Source organism: Triticum dicoccoides, chromosome 7A (genome assembly GCF_002162155.2).
Source record: "Triticum dicoccoides isolate Atlit2015 ecotype Zavitan chromosome 7A, WEW_v2.0, whole genome shotgun sequence".
NCBI lineage: Eukaryota > Viridiplantae > Streptophyta > Magnoliopsida > Poales > Poaceae > Triticum > Triticum dicoccoides.
In genome coordinates, this window is record NC_041392.1 from 722,045,887 (window position 1) to 722,052,136 (window position 6,250).

Genomic DNA, 6,250 nt, shown 5'->3' on the forward strand with positions numbered 1-6,250 from the left:
TCACAACACATACATGTGACATTCTAAAAAAACACATACATGTGACCAGTCTCAATTGCGACTAGAAATATATTTCATATGTGGTTTGTACATCGTGTTCAGAGAACTGAGCATTAATTTTAATTCACTCCCAATAATTTTTGTCCACTTTCTGGACCGTGTGCAGTCGACACATATTCCATTGACTAGGTAGATCCTGTCAAAGCAAAAGCCATGGGTCAAATTAAACATTTAATGACATTAGCACTCACTCAAAGCAGTTCATACACTCCTAGTCAATGTAATCAAGTCGTGCAAAATTTAATTTTAATAATTATACATGTAATAGTTTCTCATTAGATGTCATGATCGCTCTAATTGATGCAATTTCTACAATTCCCGCTCCGTATGCCTATATAAGAATAAAATTTTCCGCAAGCATTTGGCATCATAGTTCAATCTACCTCACAAATGGTTAAGCTTATGGCGTCCAACAACAAGAATGAAAAGGCGAAGGGTGAGCTTCTTACCATTGCACTGACTAAGTACATAGTACCAGTGGCGAATCCAGAACGAAATTAGAGGGTGGGCTCAAAGTTAACGGCAGAAAAAAAATGGAACGTTCCTTTCAAGAGAAACAACATCATCTCGTAATTCTTTTATCCAAATGAGCTGAGAATATCACAGAATACTACTGGAAGCATCTAGTGTTGACTCTAATTGTTTTGGGATTTTTGAAAAATATTAAATTTTGGGCTGAAATTTGAATTTGTACAGCTAAATAACCATTATCTCCTTGTCCTTTTGCCGAAATGTAATCAAACTTTCCCAGAATACTAACTAAAGCATGCAGTATTCATTTAAACATACCAGAAAGGTTCATACAATTCACAGACCAAGGCATCAAAGTATGAGAGAAGCAATAACAAAAGACAATGAGATGTTGCTTCTTACTACTGGTTAGTACTGCTACTGGTATTGTAGTTATAGAATAGCTTCACACCAAAATATAGAGATGTATGCCCAAGATCCCTCGCTCAAGTCACCAACCACAAGCCATCTGTCCAAATTAGCACACTTGTTAGTGATACAACAATAAGTCATGCACATGTAAGTATTAAAACTAGTAACACTAACATATATATCTCTAAGGAATCACATTAAACTCATAAGGCAAATGTCCTTTCCGATCACTCATTTTCTGAAATTGTATCATGATTTTGTCATCGTGAGTGCTTCTGAATATCTCTTTCTCACAATAGCACACCATTAAATCATTTAGCCAATCATTTGATAGTTTGTTGCGCAAATCTGTCTTGATGATCTTCATTGCTGAAAATATTCGCTCAACTGACGAAGTTGCTACAGGAAGAATGAGTGTCAACTCAATGAGGCGATATACCAAATGGAAAGTTGTGTGTTTCGTTGTTTCAACCATCAAACGAGCAAGTGTGGACATCCCGGCATCCATTAAATTCATCACTTCTCCTAATGTTCATAAGGAATCTGGGGAGGTGTACTCTTAGCAACAACCGGTCAGCTTCTGTGAAGTCCTCATCATAAATTTTAGCAAGACGAATAAGTTTGTCAACGTCAAACTTTGCAAAGTTGTTTGCTGGATTAAGACAAGACATGCAATCCAATAACTCGGTGGAAACTTCATTGAATCGGTGATTCATCTCGGTGATAGTTGCACCAATGGCAACATTGAATATGCTAACCTTGTAACAGTGAAGCCGAGTCACCTTCTTCTTAGTGCGAACAGATTGGCCCATTGTTCCAACAAGATCATCCATGTTTGGCACATCAATATCATGTGTTTCACAAAAGTTCTTGGCTTGGCAAAATAAAGGCTCCCAACCATTGTCCCTCATGTCCTGCAAGCTTTCTTTCACATCCAAGATCAAACGCATGGCCTCAACAATATTTTGATTATTCCTTTGCAAAGCTTGGGATAGTTGATTTGTGTTGCTCATAAAGTTTATTAAGAAGAACATGATGAACACAAATTCAAAGCATTCCATGTTTTTAAGCAAACCTCTAGCCCCACCTTGGCATGTGTGTTCCCGAGCATCAGCCACAACAATTCCTAGCACATCCACCACAGCATTCCACATTGTGAATATACGAAGCAAGGTTTTGAGGTGTGAGCCCCAACAAGTATCTCCTCGTCTTGTTATGTTAGATTCTTGATGCAACCCGGTACCGGCTGAAATCTTTCCATTCTCCATCAAATCTAACAATTCATCTTGATGTTTGGCAAGTAATGCATCTTTCCTTTTACAAGATGAACACACTTGAGTCACTATCAAGGGAATATAATTGAAGAAATCAGTAATAGCAGGACAACATTGAGCAACGGTGACAACCACCAATTGTAACTGGTGAGCAAAGCAATGAACATAGAATGCATACGGAGCTTCATCTCTAACCAATTTTCGCAAACCATTGAACTCCCCTCTCATATTTGAAGCCCCATCATAACCCTGACCACGTAGCCTGGAAATTGACAAACCATGATATTCCAACACATCAACTAAAGCTTCTTTAATTCCAGCAGATGTGCAATATGTGATGTGCTTAATGGCAAGGAATCTCTCTTGGAGCACTCCATGATCATCTAGAAATCTACGTGCATCACGAAATCAGATTAGTAAACATTACTAGTGCAATATAAAAACACTAAAAGATGGTATGTGTTACCTCAAACTCACCGCCATTTGCTCCTTTATTGAACAATCTCTAGCCTCATCAATAAGTATTGAGAAATTCTTATCTCCAATGTCATTCTTAATAACTTTGGTTACCTCCATCGCACAAGCTGTAGCAAGGTCCTTCTGGATGTCAGAACAAATCATTTGTGCATTTCCAGCCCCCTTGTCAAATGCATCCTTCATATCTCAGCCTTTTTGCTATACACTCGGAATTTGGTAGCCACACTTGCTCGTTGATTGTTGAAATCATCACAATCTCCCCTAGCAATGTTGTGGTAACTAGATTGACCACCAACATGCTTTTCAAAACTAGCTAAACCTGTTTTCCAACAAGTGTACCCATTTTTTGTGAAAACATCATTGCCAAATCTAATGGCTTGGGATGGTTTCTTGAAAAGGAAGCAATGAAAGCAAAACGCAGCCTCCTTATCCACTCTATATTCCAACCAATCAAAATTGTCAAACCACGCACGCTGAAAGGATCTCCAAATTTTACCATCTTTTGTCTTCTTGAATTTATGCCCAATAGCTTTGTTTCCCTTGTTCAACAAATAAGCTCTTCTCACATCACTTCTTATTTCAGGGGCATAATCTTCTATTGGTATTCTAAGTCCTGGATCAGCAATAATTTGACTTGGATGAAATTCTAGTATAGGCATTCTTGGTTGGTTTGTACTCTCATCAAATGTGGTGTCATTTCTCTCATTGCTTGGAGTTGAGGGATCAGGTCTCTCATTAGTTGAAGTAGGAACTATGGTCACTACAGCCAGGGAAAGGGGATCTGGGTTCACATTCGCTGGGATCAGTGGACTGGCTGGGATAGGATCAGGTTCGGCACGAGGAGTACTTGAACTACTTCAAAAAAACTATTTATGCTTGTATTTTTTCTCTTCATCTCTGCAAATCTGCAAATAATTTGCATAGGAATAGGACTTAAATTAATTAAGATAACATGAACTAACAAGTAGCAACTACAAATGTACCAAAATTATTGATTCAAATTACCCAGCCGGCCAGCAGTGAGCACACGTCAACGCCTCAACTCCTTCAGCAGCAGGCAGCAGCAACAGCAGCAGTACGCCTCCGATTCTCCGACTTAAAGGCTTGGCTGGCACTTGGCAGTCTGGCACCGAGTAGCAGCCGGACGCCGGCGGTCGATGGCCAGCTAGGGTTGGCCGCGGCCAGTTGGCGCCTTGGCTCGTCGCCGTCGTCGGAGAGGCGCGCGCGCTTAGCTGCTGGCGCGGTGCTCCGGCAGTCCGACGCCCCGGCCGGTTGCATGGTCCGCCGCCGTCCGCCCCAACACCGACGAACGCTTGGTCTGGGGCCCGGATGCGCGTGTCGGCGTGTGGATTGTGCGGCGTGCGTGGAGGCTGGAACCCTCGATGCGTGCTTCGTTGCTCTGGTGTGGCCGTGTGGGCTGTTCTGCTGGTGCCTCTGTCGGGCTAATGGGCTGACCTGAAAAGAAGAGTAGTATTAAAAAAAATACATTTTTTTGGAGGGTAGGCTAGAGCCCTATGATGCCCACCTACTTGACTCGCCACAGCATAGTACCCCTATATCGCATGCATGCTACTGTACTTACTAACTAGCTACTCCATTTATCTTTATCTTTATCTTTACCTAATATTAAAGGATGGAGACTTTCACACCTACTTGACTCACCACTGCATAATACCCCTATATCGCATGCATGCTACTGTACTAACTAACTAGCTACTCCATTTATCTTTATCTTTATCTTTACCTAATATTAAAGGATAGAGACTTTCATAGTTCTCAATAGGCTTAATAGTTTTCTTATACAACGGCCCATTATTTGAACAAACTATTATGGGCCGAGGTAGGCCTCCTCTCATTTTTTCTAAAATCAATGGAGGAGCAACGAAAAAATATAGGACCATGGGGGAATCGAACTCGAAACCTCGCCATGACGTATAGATCATGGGAGCCAACTCAGCTATGGCATGGTATATGATAGGAAACAGATCGTTTTGCTATAAATAGTCTCACCTCGCTCCTTTCGATCAAGTTCCACCAAGTTTTATATGTTTCTGAGTTGAAACCGATAAGCCGCCTATTAAGGAATCAAAAGGAGGAGGAGCGAGAGGAAAAGAAGTAAGAGAAAAAACTTCCTTTCCTGAGTTATGACTTATGAAGGAAAGAAAATATAGCCATTGCCATGAACCACGGAGGAAAGGAATTAAAGTAAGGGAGAGAGAAGGCCATGCATATGGAATGAATAAGCCAGAAAGGAAACGAATTCTACATGGCCATTGATGGGGGTGTGAGAGAATAAATTAAGAAGGCCAGGAGTGGAATGGAATTATAGCCATAGGATATATTTGCGCTGGTTACTACAGAATGCAAGAGGCACATAAGTTCTCAAATAATTTCATGTCATCCGCACAAGTAGAGGCAGTAATGAGTAGAGGGATAAATATATACCCTAGGTATTTTAGGGGACCAACTAAAATAGGTTTCTGAGTTCTGCATTTTCTAAAGCTCTCTTTGCATTGGCTGAAGGAGGGAATTTTTAATGTATAAGGCATACAAACTTGACCTAAATAAGTGATCTTGTAATTCTAGAAAAGTTTCCAGATAAATTAAATCACGTGTATGGCCAAAATATTGTCTCTATGGCTGAGATATTATAACTTAAAAAACATGATAAATTAAACTACATGTATGGCCAAATTATTGCTTCAGGTACTGTACAAAAGTTTCCTACAAAAAAGGTATTGTACAAGGTGAACTTCACGTGCGTGTACATAAGGATCGACCAGAACAACACTTGATATTACAACAGAACCTTGCAACACAACCCCTGACATTATCATAGTTCTCAATGCACGCCTGCGGTTACATAACTAACAAAGGAACTACATATATAATTTACCAAATAGCTGACAGCCAAGTTCACTAACCAGACATACATAGCACTTACGTTAACATAACAAGGACATGCCCAAGTTCAGAACTCACCACTGCCATCAACCATGACCAGAGCAGGGGTGAATGTGAGCCTGCACGTAATTAAGTCCTTAATAACATGGCTGTGCTTCTTCGGCACCGACAAAATCAGCCACTGGTCATGCACTGGGCACACGACTTTGATAGGCAGCACAGATGGTGGGACGCCGCACTGCTTCTCGGTGGCACCCAGAAGTGCGCCAGCGTTTGCCATCTCCGACCGCCGTCGCCAACACAGCAGCGCATGCCCATGGTAGTGCGCCACGAGCGCATCCATTGGAGGGCGTGCACGCTAGGAGCACCTCCGGACATAGACAGGGCTCGCCCCTCCGCCATGCCTCCTGCGGAGAGGACATAGAGATCAAGCTACGACTAACACCATCGGCTGCGAGCAAAGGGGTGTAGCCGACGACAGCGGCACCGTCAATGTAGAACTCGCTATTAGTCACTCTGAGCTGCCCATGGTGAGATCGGAATGGGGCAAAATCTAAGGTGAGGGATTGGTAATTTATATACTGTTTAACTAATTAGTTGACGACCTAGGGGCACGCGCACGCCCTGTTAAATAGAAAAAGTCCCTAGCAAAC

The 6,250-nt window shown here is 41.8% G+C and overlaps 1 pseudogene; it reads right to left on the reverse strand.

The window, feature by feature from the left end:
• Positions 1 to 1,126: 1,126 nt before the first annotated feature.
• On the reverse strand, positions 1,127 to 2,876 carry LOC119334052 (annotated as a pseudogene).
• Positions 2,877 to 6,250: the final 3,374 nt, after the last annotated feature.